Below are 24,512 nucleotides of genomic sequence, written 5' to 3'. Positions count from 1 at the left end.
TTACAGGCAGCTGCTAGGAAAATTCTTCCTCTTTCAAGAGATTTTCTAAAACAGTCTCTCCTTTGTTTTCATGAATGCTACCACACATGGAAGTGAACTCAGAATGTCTACAGATATTTTTACCAGCCTGAGGAGGAGGCAAATGTATTGAGAAGGATCGAGAAAAGAGACAGAAATAAAGGGTTCCCAAGATATGGGAATCCTGACCAATACCCTATACTCAGACATCTCACTGAGTTAATACTTATTTTATTATGTCATTGAAGTTGGCTTTCTGTTACTTACAACTGAAAGAATGCTATCAGATACAAAAGTTTAAGACAAGGACCACTTTCTCACAATTACTGAAATATGCACTATTAAAACCGTTGTTTTATGTTAAATTACTGATTTCAAAGAGCCTGTGCTTAAATGGAATATTTAGGCATATTAAGGCATATTTATTAGACTAAAATCTTTGTATGTTATCATTGGCAACTCCTAGCAAGTACTCACTAATCAGATTACCTCACCTAGAGGCAGGGATGATTTCATTAGTTAAACATATATATATTTATTGAATGGGTTCTGTGTTTCAGAACTACTCCAGGCAATGTAGATGTGGTAGTGAACAACACAGATGAAAGCCCCTGCCCTCATGAAGTTTATATTTTAGAAGGGGAAAGAGATGATAAAATAATGCATTTTTAAAACATGTAGTATGCCAGATAGTGATGTGTTAAAAAAAATAAAAACATTATGGCACAGAAATAGAGTCAGGATGAAAAATATCTAATAATTTCAAAAAGAGAGCCAGGGAAATCCTCACTTCTCATTAACATTTGAGCAGAAACTTGCTATGGCAGAGTAAATGGAGGATGGGAAACTTCCTGCCTTTTCATGTCCCCAAAATAGAAGATAGCAAGGAATACTACAAGGCTGGGCGGCAGTGAGAAGGGGAGGAGAGAAAGCAGATCAGAGGGAACCTGAGGTCAAGCTGCACTTACAAGAGAGAGTCATAGAACAGTAATATGCACGTTATTAGAAAATGCCTAGTTATGGGTATATTATAGGGCCGACCGGATATGTTGCTGGATCAGATGTGGGGAGTAAAGGAAATACATCAGTCAAAGATGACTCCAGATATTTTTGGTCTGAGAAATTAGAAGGATACAGGTAGTGTTAACTGAGAAGATTATGGCAGAACGTAATTTTTTGGTGGAGTGAGGAAGTCAGAATTCGGTTTGGGACTTCCTAAATTTGAGCTGCCTCCTAGAAACCCAGATGAGGGTTATTGTCAAGAAATCAGTTGATTCCAGAAGACAGGATTCAGCAGTTCAGGAGGGAGCTCCAGGCTGTAGCTATAAACTTTGAAATTATCAGTGTGTAGTTTATACTTTAAACCATGAAATTATCTATAGAGATAAGTTATAAAAATAAAAGATCTAAGAAATGAGCCCTCAGAAAGTGTGGCATAGAACAAGTTTATCTCAGAAGAGGGGTTCAGGAAAAACTATTGCAACAGAGAAAGAGAGAATTCCAATTTCTTTTTAAAATATTTTACTGTTTATGCTATTATGGTTGTCATACTTTCCCCCCTCCATTTCCCTCCACCCAGCCCCACTACCTCTTAGGCAATCCTGACACTGTTGTTCATGTCCATGAGTCATGGATATATGTTCTGTAGTTAACACCTTCACCTTCTTTCAACCAGTCCCCACCTTGCCCCTCCCCTCTTATAGCTGTCAGTCTGTTCCATGTTGCTGTGACTCCGATTCTATTTTTGCTCGTTAGTTTATTTTGTTCATTAGGTTCCACATATAAGTGAGAACATATGCTATTTGTCTTTCACTGACTGACTTATTTCACTTAGCATAATAATCCCCAGGTCCATCCATGCTGTCATAAAAGTAGGAATTCTTTCTTTTTTACTGCTATGTAGTATTTCACTGTGTAAATCTGTCACAGTTTTTTATCTACTCATCTACCGATGGGAAATTATGCTGTTTTCAGATCTTGGCTATTGTAAATAACACTGCTGTGAATATAGGGGTGCATATGCTCTTCTGAATTGGTGTTTGGGATTCTTAGGCTATATTCCCAGAAGTGGAATTGCTGGGTCAAAAGGAAGTGAGAATTTCTATTTCCAACTAGCCCAAAGACTTTGAAAAACAAGGATAAAGGAGGTGTGACTGATATGACTAAATCATTGTCTTTGTAACAATGACTTTGTAACATTTAATTCTCCCATCTATATAGCATATTAACATAATACTGAAGTTCAGTGCAAGTTTGCTTTTTGTGGGTTTCTTGCCTCTGCTTTCTTCCCTACATTGACTTCAGATTCAGGAAACTACCAAGGTGGTCAGAGCTGCTCCAGACCTTGCAGCCAGACTACAGCCAAGAGCAGAAAAATAAATTACCTCTTAAAAGAGTATAAATATAAAGAAGAGTAAGAAATGATGAGGAGATAGAGAGGTTTACGTCAATGAATAGGTGACACAGAAGTTCATAACACAATCAAGAAGAAAGTCATCTATGTTCTTGAGCTCATTAAACATAGAATAAATTTCTCAAGTACTTTCTAACTTCAATTGTCTGCCTTAACACAATCAATCATTCAAGGACATTATCTGATTTCTTTTTTCATAGTGTCCTATCTATGGACCTCCATCAGTTGCTGAAAGTTAAACCAATTGTTTACTGGGCTTACCGCACAGCTTTCATTGTGGGAATGAACTTCATTATTCTACTTGCTGGATCCCATAAGGAAACTGTTTCCTAGAAAGCGCCAATAAGACACACCAAACTATTTCCTATGCCCACACTTAAACTAACCAATGGTAGAGGTGGAATAACCATCACTAAACTAATAAGAGTTATTTATGAACTAGAGATAGGTGCCTCTCCCAGGAGCTAATGTTTGGAGAAATCAGGATTTGGTTTTCAGGAAGAGAGAAGGTTGGAAGCTGAGGAACCAGCCAACAGTATCTGATGCAATAAGGATAAATAAAACTCTATTTAGAGAAAACCAGGGGGAAGGACTAGTGAGTTATAGAAAGAACAAAATACAATTGCAAAAATTCAGCCACTATTCATTTTATTTCAAAAATTCTACTCATGAAATATGAAATACAAAATATGAAATTGGAAGATTGATTGGGATTTTTTAAACTACTTATAGCACAAACATTTTGACTACATTACTTTTTTTATTTAAAAACACTCATGAATTGCTGTAAAAGACAATGTACTCTACTTTTGAGAAATCTTAGTATTTAATTAATGTTAATCTTGAGATATAAGCTGGTTGATGTAATATTTTAAACATTATACTGCTGATTTGAGATAAATGTAAAATCAAGTGTCAATTGATGGCAAGTTGATAGGTTTCAGACTATAAATTACTTTACTTAGACTTAAGTAGACTAAGTAAAACACCTGATTCCTAATATGTAATTTAATGGAGCTACTATTGAAGTTGAAGTATGGCCAAAGCCATATTAATCACAGATAAGATAAATGTTGGGGTTGTCAGTCCTATAGGTAGTTAACAGTTTAGCATATATCTTTTTCTCTCTTCGAGTGAGAAAACTCTAGATTGATCCTGATAAAAGCCATAAAGCATTTTTCCAAATCTCAGATATTATCTCATCAACTCTGTATGCAATGTCCTGTACATTCTGACCTTCACTTTACTTCATTTGTGTCTAATTGGATCTCTATAGCATTAATTGCATTTAACAAGGTTAATTTAAGAAGGCAGAAAAACACTGCATATTATACACATACAGAAGGACATTTGAATAAAAAACTTTTCTCTCACAAAAAAAGTATAAAGAAATATAGCTATATATGGAATGATTTACTCTTTCTCTGCCTGGCTTAATAATAACTAAATATAATCTCCCACTTCTTTATATCTAATAGATCATTGACCTAAAATATATCGCTGCTATTGATTATCTGTTGCACAAGGTTAGTAGTGTGTTTGTTCTTATGTGCTTTCAATTTCAATATGTTATTTATTTCTCAGCTCTTTATTAGTGTTTTCATGAAAAATTATTTGATAAATCAGATTATCATTATTTACATCAGTGATCAGGTTTCTCTAGTAATGAGGCAATTAGGTAACATAGCAAAGTTCTTTTTCTCAGAAAAGATATCTCTTATTATTGTTAACTATGATTTGAAGCATTAATCTCGCCTCAATTCCATAAAGATAATTCCAAATTAATTATCCGACTGTACCGAATAAAAGCAATGCAAGTCCTTGAAAGGGAGAAAATGGGTCAACTCATGATCACTGACTCATCACCTGAAGCTTTTTCTTTCATATATTTAAAATAGCCTTTTCAAGGTCAGATTTGATATAATTCATAAAATTATTATATCATTTTTTTTCTTTGGAAGTTTGAAATGTAGAGTTAAAGCCAGTTTCTCAGAGAAGCTATTATCACCTGACAAAATAACTTACAGGACAGTGATAAAGAAAACATTAATAAAAGTTCTCAGATCTATGCTCTCTACCCATCTTTGCTCAACCTTCCTGACCATAGATGGATTATATTGTACGAACTCTTTGATAATGGATAAGTCATCCTTAGAACCTATCTTAGGCACCATACATTGCATGTGTTCTTTCATGTGATAATTCACTGTGTATTTATGAAGAAATACTTTATAACTATTTATAGCCTCAATACAATAATGTATATAGTCCACATTTTAGCTTAAAATTTAATCAAACTACAATTTAAAAGTAATACATACTGCCAACAAGATCACAGTATGAAAATGGAAGCACGTACGGCAGCATGAGGTACAACAGCATCATATCTAGGACACAGCCCATGAAAAAAACACATATCTAAAACAAAGCCTTGGTTCATTGTGATGGCAGAGTCTGCCTTGTGCAATAAAATGGTTGCCTGATGTGAGTTAGAAAAGTTGTTCTGTCCTAAACAAAAGCACTAACCAGACAGTCTGTCATCCCTTTAGCAGGCAATTCTCTTCACTGTTCCATTAGTCTTGTCTAATCTTGTCTCTGTGGTCATTTGCTGCTGCAGCTACTGCACACAGAGTCTGGCCCAGCCCAGTGTGAGTGAGAAGCAATACAACTATTCTAAGCTCAGTGATGGAGAATATGATTAATCTACTGCCACCACGCTCCCAGTACACAAAAATGAGGAGCTGGAAAGCTCTATTTCAGGGAATGTATCCACTCCTAGAGTTAGTTCCCTTGACCACTGCTGAGATTCTAACTTTCCTTGTAGGCAAACTTATCAAAGAAATGATCACCTATGATACTAATTTTTACTTCATTGATTTTGTGAGTCACAGTAAGATACATATTATAGAAGTTGATGACATAATTAAGAGAAGTAACAGAAAATAAAAAGACCCGATGTTGTCCTAGGACCTACTGGTCCTAGGACTAAACAGATTTTTCAAATTTTTCCTAATTGCCTCCCCCTTTTTTTTTATGCAGGGTATCTTAACATATCCAATCTTACAAGAACATTACAAAATTTCTTTCAACTCTTCTTCTTAGTTCCTCCCTTCTAGTCCACTATCCTTCTCAACCTGAACCAGTGGCTACTGGGATCTGTTGCCTAGCTGCTTCCTTACTCTCCAGAGTGAGATCAACACTTTCCTAGTGGCTATATGGTGTTCTTTCTTGATATGCTCCTCATTTTTCTGTGATCCATCTTTAAGTAACTTTTTAATTAAGATTTAGGAAGCATAGGAGGTAAATTTTCTGAGCCTTTGACTATCTGAAAATATTATCTTCTGACATAATTGATTGAAAGTTTCACTGAATATAAAATTCAAAGTTAAAATAATTTCCCTTCAAATTTTCAAAACTGGAATTCTCATCTTCCAGCACATTGTCCACCAGTTGAGAAGTCAGATGCAGTTTGAATTTTTGTGTTTTCTTTCTCTGGAATTATTCAGGGTATATTCTTTGTTCTTGTATTCTAAAAACCAAGTTTCAGTCTTACCCAGTCTTTTCTTTGATCTAAGAACCATAGCTGAGATGGAAAACCAGCACTACATAATCTTAAAGACTTCTGATCTCTCTAAAATTGCATTAAAACAAGTTAGCTTCTGTTTAACCCCATTGTACCACCACAGAAACTTATCATGGCATGTCCTCAGCACTAAAGAATCTGAAGAAATTGTTGGATTGCATTTTCAAAATTATGTGTCATGAGTAAAGCTATTATTTACCCAGTTATTCTGCTTTATACCTTGTTTTTTAAAACAAGTATACAACACTCATGTAACACTCATTGTACATTGTAAAGTATTGTAATGCTCTAAATATATTAGCACATGTAATCCTCAGAAAAATTCTGTGATAAAGATACTGGTATTACTTTCATTTTAAAGACAAGAAAACTGAGGCACAGAAGGGTTAAGCTTTCATAAAGAACACACAACTGGTAAATGTCTGGTTCATGTTTCAGAATTTGCATCAAGAAATCTTATTCAGAAAACTATAAGCATTAAGCTGTTTGCCTCAAAAGCTAAACATATGAGACTCTTTAAACATTGCCCTACATTGTGCATATCCAACAAGCATTTGAACATTATAAATGAATAAAAACCCCACACGAAAATGTAATTCTATTTATATCCCCAACTCACCCAAGGTATTCCTCCCTAAATTGTCTAAGTTCCCATCTACTTAGCATTCAGTACATTTGGAGCCTTTAATAAGGGTTAAGTTGATGCTATGCTGCTGACACTGTTATAAACCTGAAGTATCATGAGTCCCTCAGAAGGCAACTAACCACTTATTTCATTAGTTAACTCAAAACATGTTTTTCACCCTGGCTGGTGTAGCTCAGTGGATTGAGCACGGGCCTGCGAACCCAGGGATTGCAGTTCTATTCCCAGTCAGGGCACATGCCTGGGTTGTGGGCCAGTTCCCAGCAGGGAATGCACAAGAGGCAGCCATACATTGATGTTTCTCTCCCTCTCTCCTTTCCCCCTCTAAAGATGAATAAATAAAATCTTTAAAAAAATGTTTTCCTCTATTTACAGATAGGACAAATCATGATAAATACTTCAGACTCTAAAATGTCCAGAAATTCAAGATGCTAAATGTCCTTTTCAATCACAATAGTGTATGTATTGATTAATATTTGATACTGAAACTTCCCTTTTTTACTGGGCATTTATTTTAAATATTAAAACACAAACTTAATAGGCAATACTTTGACATATTGTTTTTTAAATCTTCATGTCCTCTTTTCACGGAGCCATTCCACGCGGTCACACCTTTCATTTTGCTCCTCTGCATCAGGAGCCAATGCCTGACTTAAAACCCTTCCTGATGCCCTTGGCCCATGTGAACAAAGGGCCCCTTCTCCTCTGGCACTTAGCAGCTATTACTCCTGATGCAAATGTCCATCCTCTTGGAAACTCAGTTTTCTTATTTATAAAGGAGTAGTCATAATTCTTCTCTTTTAGATTTGTTGTGAGAATTAGAAACAACATACATGAAAGATTCGTATGTTGTTTCTACATACAACATACAAATCCTATACTAGTGGTATCCCCAATCCTATGCTAGGGGTATCTTTTTTTTTAAGTGCATTGCATCTTTAAGTGCAAGTGGCCTAACTAGAAATTTTACTACAATGTTAAATTTGGAAAAAAAAGTGATATGATTCCTGCAGTTAATGTTCTATATTCCAAGCCATGAAAATGAGTTTAAGTCTCAAGAATGAGATTTGTTAAATTGCTTGTTTGAAATGAAATCAAGCTGAGGGAATACTAAACAAATTTGAAAGATTTCTTCCCAAATGCAAATCTCTAATTATAATTGTTGAGCAATTTTTTCTCCCCTTGCGCATATTAATAACCACACCTTAAAAAACATTACTTCATATCCCTGCCAGTCAAATATACATGTTCAGTGTTCCCATTTCAGAAGGAAGGACCTTCAGGGTTTCAGTCCCCCTATGAATAACTAAACTATTCTGAGGGTCCCTGCATGATTAGCTTTCTTTAAGTTATTAAGTAAAAGGATGTATAATATATACCAAAAATAATCTAAGCAGACTACTCTAAAATGCTCAACTTTTCTAAGTTTAGTCTTTGCTTTAAAGTGTCTTAAGGGAGAGTCTGAACTGGTTATAAAAAGAGTATCTTGGTCTTTGGTATTCCCCACTCAATCAACATGAAGGCAATTACACTTACTGGCTTGAATTCAAGGCAGAAGAATGGTGTCTTCTCATGTGCTAAAAACAGTGCCCACCAAATGAGTCAAAAAAGGAAATGTCCCCAATGTTCATAGCAGCACAATGTATAATAGCCAAGTGTTGGAAACAACCTAGGTGCCCATCAGTAAATGAATGGATCCAAAAACTATGGTACATTTACACAATGGAATTCTATGCAGCAGAAAGAAAGAAGGAGCTCCTACCCTTTGCAACAGCATGGATGGAACTGAAAAGCATTATGCTGAGTAAAATAAGCCAGGCATTGAAAGACAAACAACATATGATCTCACCTTTAACAGACACCTAAACAACAAAACTAGCAAGCAAAATATAACCAAAGACACTGAAATAGAGAACAGGCTGATAGTGACCAGAGGAAAGCAGGGAGGGAATTTCAGGGGAAAAGGGGAAGGGTTTACAGGAACAAATATAAAGGACACATGGACAAAAACTAGGCGGGGGGGTGGAAATGGGAGGGAGGTGGGGACCACTGAGGGGGGTAAGCTGAGATAGGAGTAAAAGACAGAAAACTGTATTTGAACAACAATTAAAATAAATAAATTTTAAAGAAAGGAAATGTCTTGTTAATTACAAACATCAAAAGGAAACATTAGGAAGATAACATTCATACCTCATATGTTAGCAAAGGTAGCAATGCTAGAAGTGTCTGTTAAAAGTCTTTTATTCTGTGTGTGTTGTTTTTTAGGCAAACTTATAAACACAAACACTCTAAAATACCCTTAAAAATGCCTGTGTAAACTCCTTTAGTTTTACAAGATGTTGCCTAACGTAGATTTTGCTTTAGATTTAGTTTTATTAAATGCTTTTACTTGTAAAATATCTAAACATAGACATATGTGTGACATATAATACTGAATTGTCAAAATATAAAACCTTTTACTAAATAGTTCTATTTCTAACAATTTATACTAACTAATTCAAAATGGATCCAAACAAAAACACAATTTCATCTTCACATAAGGTATGATATTGAAAACTCAGGTATAATATATTCACAGAATATTTGGGTATCATTTAATTAGTCAAGGTTACTCTTTAATATGATAGAATACTAGAGAGTAATAAAAAATTTTAATCTCGTTTTCAAAAAATATTGATATAAGGAGATGTTATAAGTTAAAAAGTATATAAAATAATCTATGGTTCAATTATATATGTATTTTATGTATATATGTATTTGTGCACATGTACTACATATACACATATTCATTCATTTATGTACCTAGATATATAAGTGAATAAATATATGTGAAATACTTAGAGGTTATATCCCAAAATGTTAGTAGTGTTGCTTCTTCATAGTTTGATATTTGTCTTTTCTTAGGGGCTATACAATGGACATGTATTTTTCTGATTAAAAAATATTTTGATTTAGAGAAGAAAGAACTCAATGGGACATTGAAATAAAAAATTCCCAGTAACATTGTCCCGGTGGCTTTGGTAGTTATGACAAAGAGAGCTAATTGTCTTCTGATATATATTATTTGTTTGTTCAGTAGCAGAGGAATAGAGAATCCAATCTGCTGCCTAGAATTAGTTCTGCATTTTCTAGCTTCCATTGTAGCTAGGTATGGTGATGTGGCTAAGTCAATCTAATAAAATGTTAGTAGAAATGCTGTATGGAACCTCCTGGAAATCCATTTACATGGGAGCTGATGAGAGGGGAGAAACTTTTTTTTCCCTTCTGCATTTCCTTCCACTCATTGCCTCTAACAAAGGAGATGACGTATGGAATTTCCTCAAAAAACTAAAGATGAAATTGCCTTTAGATCCAGGGATCCCACAGCTGAGATTATACTCTAGGAATCCTGAAATACCAATTCAAAAGAACCTATGCATCCCAATGTTCATAGCAGCATTATTTACAATAGCCAAGTGTCAGAAACAGCCTAAGTGCCCATCAGTAAATTAGTGGATCAAAAAAACTGTGGTACATTTACATAATGGAATACTACAGAGCAGAAAGAAAGAACTCCTACCCTTCACAACAGCATGATGGAACTGGAGAGTGTTATGCGAGTGAAATAAGCCAGGCAGCAAATGACAAATACCATACAATCTCATCTAAAAGTGGAACCTAATGAACAATACAAACAAGTGAGCAAAATAGAACCAGAGACATTGAAATAAGGAAAAGACTGACAGTGACCATAGAGGAAGGGGGAACAGGGAAAATGAGAGAAAGAAGGGGAAGGGTCTAGTCAAGGAACGTGTATAAAGGACTCATGATAATGGACAACAGGGTGGGATTGACTGAGAGAGCGGGGGACAGGGGCTGGGCAGGCAGGGGGGAGCAATGGGGAGAAAACTGGGAACTATAATTGAACAACAACATAAAAGGAAAAAGAAAAAATGCAGGCTGACTAAGACTATGAAGCTTAGCCCCAGAGAAAACCTAGGTCCCTGATGGCCATGAAGACACTCAACCATCCCTACACTGTTTTATAAGGAAAACAACTAAACTGTATTTTCTTTCAGCAAAGTTATTTTGAGACTTTTCCTTCCTGTGAACCCACTACAAGCAGTCATCCTAACATTGACCACAGGCAACCTGCAATTATATCAACGGGCAGCAGCAGCTGTAAAACCTCCTTTATCAACCCTCAGAAGAATAGACATCATATTTGTCCACAGAGAACCAGAGCATAAAGGGGAAGAAAAATCAGCAGGCCCAACGTGGGAGCAAGGCTGGACTTATTTATAAGAAATTTGAAAGAGGCTGGCATTCCCACACAACAGGGAGCCATTCTTTACTGATAATATTCTTGCCACAGCTTAGTAAACCTTAAATGACATAGTTCACTTCAACCATTTATTCTTCCTGAGAGACAAATAAACATACTAAGGGTCCTTTTTCTTCAAACTTTCTGCATAACTTTAATATAAAATTAATAATTTTTGCACATGATCACTTATTGGCAGTATTTAGTTTCCACCTTTCAATCTATACCATTTCACATGTAATTATTATATTACAGTATTTTTAAATTACTAAAATTTTATCAAGTCCTAATGAAATTCCAGAAGTGAAATCTATACTAGATTTAATTTATGACAATTTAATTGTATGACTACTTCTTCAGGCAATTTGGTTTTCATTTGTCTAATACTTCGCCCTGGCTGGTGTAGCTCATTGGGTTGAGCGCAGGCCTGCGAACCAGACAATCAATGTTCAATTCCCAGTCAGGGCACATACCAGGGTTGCAGGCCGGTTCTCTGCAGGCCAGTTCCCAGCAGGGGATGCACGAAACGCAACCATACATTGATGCTTCTCTCCCTCTCTCCTTCCCTTCCCCTCTAAAGATAAATAAATACAATCTTTAAAAAAATACTTCAAAGGTAAAGTTTTTAAAACACAATGCAACACCTTTAGTATCTAATTTCAAATGATAGTACAAACAGCATTTCTCTTTTTTTCCTTTCTGTCAAACTCTGACTCTCTGCCCCTAAGCTACCTTTTTTACCAGGCTCAATGGTTAGGTCTTTGCCTAATTTTTCTTATTCTGGTTATATTTCTGGGGCTGGACTCCTTTACTGAATCCCTTTCTATAGTGGTTAAATCTCACAGGCTTGCCCTTCCCGGGAGTCAGACCTGGTCTTCATACCTCCAGCAGCTGGAGAGTATTCTACCCGAAACTGAGATGGTGGCTGCTCCTGGCCTGCCTCTCTACTCTGCTGGCCTCTGCAAGCAGAGCCAGTTCAGCCAAAGCATTTGCTCACCACAGCCCTTAAGACACACTTACACCACTTGCTTCCCATGCCTAGAGTTAGTTTCCCTGATCACACTGCTTAAATTCAAAACTTCCCACTCAGTCAAGCTCACAAATAATCACTATGATAGCAATTTTTCTTCATTGACTTTGTGAATCAGTCACAGTAAGATAAGTATACTTTAGTAACAATATTGAAATCTAAATGGCTTAAATTTTCCAGGACTGCAACCCTCCGTGTGTTGGCCCGGCCTTATCGGTAACTTATTTTGCAATAACCAAGGCAGGAAGAGGAAGAAATGGGAGAATAATGCATAGACACATACCAATTCTTAAATGTTTCATTAACCAAAAGTAAGTTACGTGACCGTGCTCGCATCCAAGTAGCTGGGAATTTTAATCCTCCAGTACACCCTGAATGAGAAGAGAACCAAATATTAGTGGATAACTAATACCTTCTATTCCTTGCTTGCTGCAATATTTTATCATTAAGTTTTGTTATTATAATATTATCATAGCATTAGTTATTAAAAAGAACCATACAAAAATATTAATAATTATTGATACATATTGTGCTCTTACTGTGCACATAATGTACCACACACTACTGAGAACCTTACAAAAATATCTTACTTATTCCTCAAAACAAGCCTAATCACAAACAAAACATTTACAGAGGATGGAATTGAGGCCCATAGAATGCTAACAACTTGCCCAAGGTCACATAGCTGTGAAGTGGTGGATTTAGAATTTAATACAGATATGTCTCAATCTAAAGATTTTCAAATTAATAACACTAAAGGTTTATGAATATGAATCTGAAAGAAATTGTATATCTACATTCAAAATCCTGGTAGACATGCCTCTAAGTATGCAACTTCTAGAAGAGGTTGTTGGTATGTTAAATGAAGCCAAGCTGGGTCAGTACAAATGAAGAGATCCAAGTTTAGGTTCAAAAACTGTCTGGGAGAATCAGATGAGTTGTAACACATGTGCATGAACAGTGATCCAGGACAAACCCTTGGAACACAGAGGAACTAGAGCACAGAAAGCAAGTCAGGTTGAGAGAAGTTAGTCAATAATAATGTGTAGAACATAAGACCTGAAGTGTGCAAAAACAAAGTTTTTCTCCACATTAGCAGAAACAATAATTCCAGTCTTTAGTCACTGTCTACCCCAGAGAACTTAATTCTGAGCATTAATTACCAATATGGAAATTAATTTTATAACATGATCTTTCATTCAGTATGGGTATTAGGTCGGCTCCTCAAATAAAAGAAAGTTATAAAGGAAAGAGTCATGCATGAATGATATACATGTGTCATATTCTGGAGTAGTAAGGGGTTCAAGAAGATAGGGTTTCAGAGTTCTCCACAACCTTCATTTGGGCTGCTATAACAGAACCCCATAGATTGGGTGTCTTCAACAACTAACATTTATTTCTCACAGTTCTATAATCTGTGTGCTAGCATGGTTGGGTTCTTGGCAAAGGTTTATGGACAGTCTTCTTCTTCTTCTTAATATTTCAGAGAGACATTTCAGAGAGACAGCTAGCTCTTTTCCTCTTCTAACAAAGACATAAATCCTACCATGAGGGCTCTGCCCTCTTGACACTGGAGGAGGTACCCCAAATACCCCAGCTCCAAATACAATGACATTAGGGCTTCAGCAAATGAGTTTTTGAGAGACACAAACATTCAATCCATAGTATGAATGAAGAAAAATGAAATGTGAGCACAAAGTGCTAACATCAAAAGTAGATATAGGAGATTGACAGGTGACTGAATTAAGCTACCCCACCAGCAAAGAAACAGCAGAGCATAATATGTGGAGAGAGTTAGGGTTAGGGTTAGGGTGTGGAGGTCAACTCCACAGAGTGATTTTATACATTCCTCACAGAGGACCTGATGAGATTAAAACAAGGAGAAACTCAGTTGTGATGCAAGGATCACTGCAATTCAAATGTTTGCTGAAGTTTCCAAAGTATTGACTCTTTGACAAGTTATTTTTTCAAAGTATTCACACATTAAAAGAACTGAACTATTTATCTTTGCACAGTTGTTGCAGGTTTTGCCAAACTTAGTATTTTACATTCCCTTGTCTATAAAAGACCTGACCTTAATTCTTTTTAAACATGAAAATGTCAAGTCAATGAAATAAAGAAGTAATCAAGGTCTAAGTCCCTTTTCCCTACCAAATACTATGTTAAGCAGTATCCACATTATTCTAGATACTTCCAGGCATTGCCTTGAGTGTTATTTTTTTGTTTCTAATACTTTATTGTTCACCTCTAGGCCTGTGCCTGGTTGGGCAGCTCCAGGGATGGGTCACCACTCACCACTCAACTAGGAATATGAAAAAACCTAGGACTAGCTTTTTCAGGTCACAAACTGTGGAATATGAAGGCGCAGATCTGGCCTTTCCTGGGCCAGCCCAGGGCACTCAGGTAGGGGCCAAGAGCCTAAGCTCGGTGCCTGTTCGTCAGCCCTAGTTGGGTTTGGAGAAGTATTCCTTCATCCACATCAGGCTTGATCATGTCACTGCCTGGCTTCCAGCTAGTTGGACAGACTTCCCCATGCTCATCTGTGTACTGAAAGGCCTGGACCAGCTGAAGAGACTCATCCACCCAGTGACCCACAGGCAAATCATTGAGGTGACCTGGCAAAGGACACCCTTGCCATCGATGATAAAGAGGCCCCTATAGGCAACCCACTCATCTTTCTTCAGCACACCATAATCATGGGACAAGCTTCTGGTTACATCAGCCAGCAGGGGGATAGTCAGAGGGCCCAAGCCAGGCATGTGTAAACCCAAGCCACAAGTCTACAGAGACCCACAGCACCTCACAGCCCAACTTGCAGAAGTCCTCCACATGCTCACTGAAAATAATGATCTCCATGGAGCAACCAAGATGAAGTCCAATGGGTAAAAAAAGAAGACAACGTATTTCCCTCTGTAGTCTGAAAGCCTCACCTCTTTGAAGGTGCCATCCACCACAGAGCCAGCCTGGAAGTCTGGGGCTGGCTTTCCGATGTGAGCCTTCCGGAGGCCATGACTGACAGCTGCGTGGGGAAGGTGGGAAGCACAGAGAAGCAGACTAGCTGACTCACGTTCTCGGAGACTGTTATCTTTAATTATGTAAATAATATCCTGAATTTTTTACTCAATGTATTGGAAGATGATAACAGAGAGGTGCTCCCAACCCCCGCCCACAGACATATATATATAACTCATAGCTCAAAACTTTAGGGAGCTTTAAGTGAATGTTCTAGGAGTATTGTGATTCTTTCATTACTTTTCCTAGATCAAAATTTGCAACTTGTGATGAAGTACAATTACAATATTCACTTGTCTACCAATCCACCTAAACAAATTGATTTCACACACACAAAAAGTAATAATAGGAATAAAGCAAGGAGAATTCCTTAACAGAAGTCCTCTGAGCAGATGATGTGTGGATGTTACGCCTACTCCCTCAATTCGGATAAGCATTTCAATATATTAGAAAAGGTCATCTTGACCTTGCTGCACTATACTTAAGAAAATTATCACCTTTGATTCCTATAAGAAAAAAAAACATGTTACAATTTGGTTCCAGAAGTGTCAAAATCCATTTAGGGAATTTGCTAAGGGTTTCTCATTAACAGTAGTTAAGTGCACTACTTGAAAGTGCCAAGAAGGGGGTTAAGCCAATAAACATAACCATTTCCTGTTTCCATATTCATTAGATAATTTGTACCATTAGCACCAAAGGAAATTGTCATACTAGAGCAATACTTACATAATATTAAAAAGCCAGAATCATAAACCTCTCTGCAGTTTTTTCCTTATGGTACCAAATAAGTAGATAATTTACTTTATAACTTTTCAATTACTTGTGTTAGGATTTCATAGTATAAAAAAATGACTACCTCAATGAAATATATTTTTGTGTCAGGATAATAGACGGAAAGTCAGAAAAAATAAGGAAAAGTCTTATCATTGTTGTTTCTGCTTATTTTTCTTTTGGTTATAGAGAATCTGTATGCAAATCCTAGTCCATTCATATTCCCAATACCTTAGATTATTCATTCACCCTTTTGTAGCTAGTCTCAAACCTTAAACCCTTTCTTCCCCATTCTCATTCTCACATGATACTTAGCTACCTTAAGTACTGGGAGTCTGAAGCAATCACAAAAGAACAAGTTTCCCCTATTACATCTTCTCACCTACCTGTGTTGGTGCCTCTATACCCTGTTTTACCTCTTCCTTCTGTAGAGAAATTCTCCATGCTCTAAGCAGATGCCAATTCCTTCCCAGCAGCACTATATCCCATGATGGACTATTGCCTAGTCAGTCATATCCCCAGCTACCAAATTTTCCCCACCTGCCCTTTTCTGTAAAAAAAAATCCTCAAGAGTTATTTAAATGCATGGTCTTCAATAGTTCTTCTCCCTTCTTTCTATTTTGAACCACTACCTAATCAACCTTGACCCATCAGTATTCCAATAAAACCGCACTTCTCAACTCATCAATAACTACCATGTTGCAAATCCATGGTGAATTTGCACAGGATTTCTTTCTTTTAAAACTACTTGGAAAGGTAGGAACCTCAATGCACATTGGAAAGGACTATAGACATCCAAGTGAGATGTAGAAAGTCACGAGAGAACATTATTTGCACCCTAATGATGAGGAAAAGCTAGATAATCTACAAATTCATAACTTTACTGGAGCCCATTAAAAAGCTAAGTTTACAAGGCAACCAGGTGAACTGAATACCAGATTAAAGAGCCTCTGTGAGGAGAGACCATATGTATGGAGTAATGCACCTTGGCAGAGCACAAGAAGAACAGCCTCCATCATCAGAGTGGGTTAGAAGCAAATAGATATAATATTAACAAGTTCTTAAAGATCAGGTAAGAGCTAGGTAGCATCCCTCGAACCCTCAGGCACAAGCTGAGACTGCACTTACTGTAAGCTGTTTTCTTCTGACTCCCACCTGGTACTCATAAGAGAGATCGGGGGCAGGGGAAAAACTGAGAGACAGTCCTGGTGGTACACAAACAAAACCCCATCTTCTTTCCTACACTTTTCTTTCATAGGCACCAATAGATTTAAGGTGCCATAGGAAGAGCAGAAAACCCTCACACATTCCAGGCCAAGGCAAAGGTAAACTGCAGTTAGTCAATGGATAGAAGCAAAAACTACCTGCCTTGTGTGGTGGGAGGAACTTGATAATCCTCTGGCTCATCCTTCACCACCTACATTATACCTAGTCACAAGCAAAATCAATCTACCACTGGGGAGAAATAGAAAACTTTCTTGTCGTTTCTTCCAAGAAAAGGTACATTGCTTCAGAGAAAAGAGTAGAAGCAAAGAAGACCTATTCTTGAGGAGGGGACAAGAAATCTGCTTAGGCCCAGGATCTTACAAAGATCTGCACAAACTCTTTCCTGACTAAGACCAGCATGCACCTACCCTGTTCCCATAGATATAAGGCAGAGTGTGGTTGTCATGCTGAGGAAGCACAGAAACACTGAGAAACTGTCACCCTCAAGGCCCAGAAGCACATAATCTGCCTGATATGGGAACAAGAGAATCAAAAGTACCTAGTTGCTCTCATGACAAGTCCAACACTGAATAACATCTGCATATTGTTGTGCAAAGAGCTAGAATGTGGAGAGAGTCCTCCCCTGTTGCTCAGGAATTTAGAAATCACTGCATCAAAACTAAGAGTGAAAAAGAACCACTGAGAAAAATCTCTCCCTCTAGCACCTCAGGCTCCACACTAAACACAATTTAGCAGGACACTGCTGCAGAAAAAATGGGAGGTCAGCAGCTACCTACAATATAGCAACCATAGCAACAATAGAGCCCAAACCCAGATCAATTACTGATTTGATTATCTAATATTTTATATTCATAACCTGAGAATATAAGATATGCCTATTTCAAGGCATAAACATTTCATATTTGTTTATACTTTTGTTCTATATATAATGTCCAAGTCAATAAAAAATGGATAAATATACCAAAAGCAAGAGAAAATAGTTCATCATCAAGGCATAAGGCAGTCAACAGATACAGACATAAAGATGACTTTCACATTAGAACTGACAAAGAAGTTAAAGCATAATGAAAAAACAAAACAAAGTAATTAAATAATGATAAATATATCAAAGAACCAAGTGGAAAAGATTGCCAATGTGCATGAACAGAGGGAAAAATGCAGCAGATATGTGTAAACTATTAAACAATCAAACTTAATACTACAAAAAATAATAGACCTGAAGAATACCTTTGACGGACTTAATAGTAAACACAGCAAAAGCAAGAGTCGATTAACTTAAATATAATACAAAGTAAAAACCTGAAGTACTAAGTGAGAAAAACAAAAAGAATGAATAAAGCAAATAGAGAATCCATGCACCATGAGACTGTAAATAGTCTAATATGTTATAATGAACATATTAATAAGGAGAAGAGAGAAAACAGAAAAGAGATAATTGAATGGTAATGCCTGAGAAAATTAACTACAATTCTGGGAACCTCATACCCTATGTCAACAGAATATCAAAGAAAAACTATATGATCATCTCAAAAGATGCATGAAAAGCTTTTGAAAAATATACAATATCCATCTATAATAAAATCTCTCAGCAAGCTAGAAATAGAAGGGACCTGCTTCAACCTAATAAGGACATTTTTGGAAAAACTACAATAAGCAAAATAGTTAATGGTGTTAAGTCTCAATAATTCCCTTTGCACCCCTCCAAAAAATCAGAAATAAGACAATGATATTTAATAAATGTATCTGTTTCAATAATTGCTATTCAACATAGGACTGAAAGTCCTAGCGAGCACAATGAATAAGGAAAAAGAAATAAAGACATCCAAATCAGAAAGGACAAAACAAAATCATCTTTTTCACAGACAATACTATTGTCTACTTAAAAAAACTCAAAGAAATTAACAAAAATACATAATATATAGTAATAAACATATGAATTTTAAAAAACTATCCATAATAGCTTCAAAAACATGAACTAATTAAGTATAAATCTAACAAAATGCATGCAAAATCTTTATCTGAAAACTAGAAAACATTGATGAAAGAGATCAAAACAGGTCTTAATAAATAGTAAAATATACATGTTCATGATGTGGTAGACTCAATATACTAAAGATGTTAGTTTTTTCATAATTTATCAAGAAATAAAATAAAATTCTAGTCCAAATTCAAGCAGGTTTTTGAAGAAAACAAAAACTGATTTTATAATGTATGTAAAAAAGCAAAAGAACTGGGAGAGCCAAACAATTTTAAAAATTTAAGCAAAGTTGGAGGTCTCAAACTAATTGGTGTAAGACTAAGTAAGAAGGAATCATAAAAAGCAATGTGGTTTTGGAAAATGTACAGACATATAGATAACTGCAACAAAAGAAAGAGTCAGAAATAGATATTACACTCACCAGTCTTTCCTGCTTCCTCACTGGTTGCTCAGTCTTCTTTGCTGATTTTACCCCTAGCTGCTTAATACTGAAGTGTCTTCAGAGTACAGTTCTGGACTTTTCTATTGATAACCATTTATTTAGAAATTACAATCTATCTCACATTTTAAATATCACCCACATGCCTCTTATCCCACCCCTGCACTTCATAATTCTCTATTCAATGACCTATTACAGATGTAGAGTTGGTTGCCCAGTAAGTATTTCAAATTTAGTATCTCCTTAAAAAATCCTACTGACCTTTGCCCCAAAACCTTCATCCTGTAGATGTCCCCATTTCAGGTCATGAGAGCTACTTCCATCCAGTTGCCTACAGAAATAAATTTAGAGTAATCTCTTATTCCTCTTTTACTCTGAAGGATTACATCCTATCTATCAGCCTGTTACAAAAATATAATAGCCTAAAACACCAATCCAAAAGAACCTATGCACCCCAATGTTCATAGCAGCACAATTTACAATAGCCAAGAGCTGGAAGCAACCTAGGTGTCCGTCAGTAAATGAATGGATCAAAAAATTATGGTACATATACACAATGGAATTCTATGCAGCAGAAAGAAAGAAGGAGCTCCTACCCCTTGCAACAGCATGGATGGAACTGGAAAGCATTATGCTGAGTGAAATAAGCCAGGTGTTGAAAGACAAACACCATATGATCTCACCTTTAACAGGAAGCTAAGCAACAAAACAAACAAGCAAGCAAAATAAAAATGACACTGAAATAGAGAACAGGGGAACAGTGACCAGAGGGGAGAGGGGAGGGAATTTCAGGGGAAAAAGGGGAAGGATTTATAGGAACTAGTATAAAGGACACATGGACAACAACTAAGTGGGGTGGAAATGGGAGGGAGTTGGGGAGCACGGGTGAAGGATGGGAGTAAAAGACAGAAAACTGTACTTGAACAATAATTAAATAAAATTTTTTTTCTTTAAAAATACATATATATATATAATAGCCACAATTCAATTCCTTCTTACAGCCTCTATTGCTGTCACTTATCAAAGTCACTATCATGTACTGGTTTCCCTTTCTTTTCTCTCTCTTGTTCCAACTCTGCCAATACGTTCCCCACAGAGCTAGAATGATCTTATTAAAACTTAATTCAAAGCATTTCCCTCTTATGCTCATAACCCTCCAATGGCTTTTCGTCTCACTCAGAGCAAAAGGCAAGATTCTTAAAATGTCCTTTAATTTCCTACCCAAGTTAGGCCACTTTATTTCTTTGAACTCACTTATTAATACTCTTGTGCTTGCTCTCACTGTTCCAGTCACTCTGGCCTTCTGATGCCCTGGGACCCAGCCAGGCATCTGCCCTCTCCAGACCCTCGTATTGGATTCCCTGTGCATAGAATACTCTGCTCAAAGATAGTGACTCACTCCCTGAACTTCGAAAAGGTGCTTAAACATCATCTTTTTAGTTTAGTGTGCTTAAACAAATCTCCATAACATTTTTCATTCCCATTCTGTCTTAGTTAATTCAGATTGCTACAACAAAATACATCATAGACTGGGTGGTGGTAAAACAATTTTTTCTTTTCTCTGACCTATACACATGAATCTTTTTCAGCAGACATTCAATTTTTTAGGCCATACATCCACAAAGAGAGACATATATTCCACTGTTTGTTGAACTACATATGCACAAGACTATAGTACATACAAAAGAGAAATAAATTATGTAAGTTTTAAAGTACATGTTGAAGGTTGTCTTGAGTACAACCTGTTCTATCTGAATGACAGGTGCTGGCACTTCAAACTATGCTACCAACCCTGGAGTAAGCAAGGACATAAATATTTGAGAAAATAAATGAAAAATGTGTTTTCAAATAAGACCCCTCCAAACAAAAATCTGTCATAAATTAACAGCAGGTTGTTGCTGTGGAAGAGTCAGGAATCTCCAGCTTCTTTTCAAAATAATGGACAACTAATTTGTCGAGAGTTAGGATGAGAAGGAAAAAGGCAGATTACCAGCTGCTCTGATGTTTCTGAGCATTCTTAGTTTTCCTTTAGAAAACTTCCAAAAAGGTGGGCAGGGGGAGCTCTGGTTTCTGACAGTTAAGTATCAGGCTTATTCTGCAAATGAAATAATATTTCTTGGGACCTCACAATTTTTCAAACCCAGGAATGGAGAGAAGGAGACTGAGGCAACATGGGAAAAGAAAGAGTTCCCTAGGAAACAGTGAGTGGCAGTGCAGTAGCTGTTTACAGCTTGGACAGAATTCACAGGGAAGCTGCTACAGCAAACCCATCAAGTTCCTGTTAAGGCTTCAAGAAGGCTGTGCAAAAGGTGGTTTGGGTAGATTAATTTGGCATTGGCCTACTGAGTGATGCCCAGATAACAAATAAAACAAATTACACTGCCAAATAAGATGATGCTATTCTTTTCCCCAAACCACCTTAACTGATCACAAAAATCTGGTTGGTTCTTCATAGAAATTATCATAGTAAGCAGTCATCCATTAGAGTTGACAGCTCTCAACTCCTGATTAGTGCCTGTGATTTGCTTACTTTTGTGTTTATCTGGCCTAGTGTGCTGTTAACTTAAACAGGAAGAAGTTTTATCTTCTGAAGGCTCTCCTCACCTGTCCATTCTGGCATGTCAAAGGACACTTAACCTGTGAAAATACCCTTTTAAAAAGTTTACTTCATTTGCAGTAAATAGAGTTGCCGCAAGAAATTCTACCTACATTGAGAGGGACTTTTTCTTTCTAGAAATGGGGTCAAGTATCTGCTCACTTTAATATTAGGTGGACTATTTTAACATGGCTCCAAAAAATTGCGAGGGCGGAAGAATATCTGTAAGCCAAGCCAAGGAGGAAATGAAAAGAAAAGTGAACATTCTGTTTTTTTCCCCACCCCTCTCTTTTTGCTTATAGTTGGCTGCTTTACTGTGCATAAAGTTGTTTTCAATGCAATGCTTGTCAAATAAATATTGTGAACTATTCTGTAAATGAAATGTATTATGTTGAAAGCTATCTGCAGTCAAAATATGCTTTTTTGTTGTTTGAAGACAAAGTGTGTTAGATGAAAGCAAAAAAAGTAATTTCATATATAGCACCTATTTGAATATAATCTTTCTTTAAGATTTCTTATAGCATAGCCTTTTCAGTGCTAAGAAAGAATCTCTGTGTCATATTTTGTTGTAATAATGGCTTGCTAACAAAGTACATGGATGTACTTTGTTACAAAGCACAAAGTTGGAAGATGTTGAGCCAACTTGCTGCACAGCCTTGCAGAATGAAAGAGGCTCTGCCCGCTGGCTGTCTCTCTCTCCAACCATTGCCTTCTCTGAGACATCCTACTGCAGCAAACTGCATCTTGGGTCACCCTTTTGGAAGATTTTGACTTTAGACTGTGTCACAAGCAGAAAAGGAGTTGATGGAGAATGGATTCTTAAACAGGGGTTTTTTTACCATTGGTTTTTTTTTTAAAAAAAAATTTTTTAAATTTTTTTCCTCACATTTTGAAGATTTGGAAGTCTAAGATTAAGATGCTAACTGTTTTGGTTCCTGGTAAGAATCCTCTTTCTAGATTTCAGATGGCCACCTTTTTTCTGCATCCTAAATTGCTGGGGAAATAGAGGGGTGCAGGGGAGAGAGAGAGAGACAGAGAGAGAGAGAGAAAGAGAAACTCTTGTCTCTCTTCCTCTTCATATAAGAACACAAATCCCATCTCATCATGGGACTCCATTCTCATCTAAATCTAATTATCTCTCAAAGGTCCCAACTCCAAATACCCTTACATTGGGAATTAGGGCTCAACATACAAATTTAGGGGGGAAGACAAACATTATGTTATTTATGTTCATAATATTTAAAAAACTGTATGTTTTATTTATAAATACATATACAAATACATACACATGTACAATATAAACACACATACAAATCTTTAATTGTTAGTCTCACTTCAGTATTGTTCACACCCTGTGTGGGCAGGAATATTTCATTTACTTTATCTATTGTATATCTCCAGGCATTATAAAAGTTATTGGTTGTAAATAAATATTTGTGGAATGAATGACTAAATGTATTCCAGATTTTTTTCTATGCTATATGAAGACATTCCTGGAGATATATCAAATGACTAGAAAATATAGTCTTCTACTTAATGAGTATTTATGGAATGTTTAATGTTTAAAAATTCACCTTGTTCCACAATGCAAATGTATGATTGATTTTTCCCTCATAGAAGTTCTAATTCATTGAAACAAGTCCTTAATTGCTACTTTTCCTCCCACATAATATCACATGCATACAAATTTGACTGATTTAGGTTTTCTCACACAATTTTTGCCTTGACTAAATGCATACTAGCTCTGGAAAGAAAAACACATTTTCTTTCTTTTATTTATTTTTACTTTTTAACTTTTTAAAAAATTGTTGTTCAAGTACAGTTGTCTCCATTTTTCTCCAAACACTGCCCCCACCCCAGCCATCACCACTTCCCACCATTGATCCTACCGGCCTTTGGTTTGGTCCATATGTCCTTTATACATGTTCCTCAAAACCCTTCCCTCTCTCTCCCACAGTATCCCCTCCCATCCCCTCAATTCTGGTTACTGTCAGTTTGTTCTTAATGTCAATGTCTTTGGTCATAGTTTGCTTGCTTGTTTGTTTTGTCAATTAGATTGCACTTATAGGTGAGATCATATGGTATTTGTCTTTCACTGCCTGGCTTATTTCACTTAGCATAATACTCTCCAGTTCCATCCATGCTGTTGCAAAAGGTAGGAGCTCCTTCTTTCTTTCTGCCGTGTAGTATTCCATTGCGTAAATGTACCATAGTTTCCTGATCCATTCATTTACTGGTGAGCACTTAGGTTGCTTCCAGCACTTGGCTATTGTAAATTGAGGAAAGCATATCTTTCAAACAACTAAGAAAACTTCATGGTTTCATTGTCATATATTTAAGTGAGCTTATGTTAAAATAGGAAACAACTTGAGAGAAAGGTGCATGATATAGCAAAATATGGGGAACTACTTGTATGGTAACATATTACAGATGTATTAATATTAACAGCTTGCATTTTTGTTTCTATTCTTCACCTTGTTGTATTTTTTATTGGAAATG

The 24,512-nt window shown here is 36.4% G+C and overlaps 1 pseudogene; it reads right to left on the bottom strand.

Annotated features, from left to right (window-relative positions):
• Positions 1-14,434: 14,434 nt before the first annotated feature.
• Positions 14,435-16,217, bottom strand: LOC119043053 (peroxiredoxin-2-like; annotated as a pseudogene).
• Between the last annotated feature and the right edge of the window lie 8,295 nt (positions 16,218-24,512).

This window comes from Artibeus jamaicensis, unplaced genomic scaffold, assembly GCF_021234435.1.
Source record: "Artibeus jamaicensis isolate MK-2021 breed Jamaican fruit bat unplaced genomic scaffold, CSHL_Jam_final contig_354, whole genome shotgun sequence".
Lineage (NCBI taxonomy): Eukaryota > Metazoa > Chordata > Mammalia > Chiroptera > Phyllostomidae > Artibeus > Artibeus jamaicensis.
The sequence above is the reverse complement of the archived record's forward strand: the minus strand, read 5'-3'. Positions and strand labels throughout refer to the sequence as shown.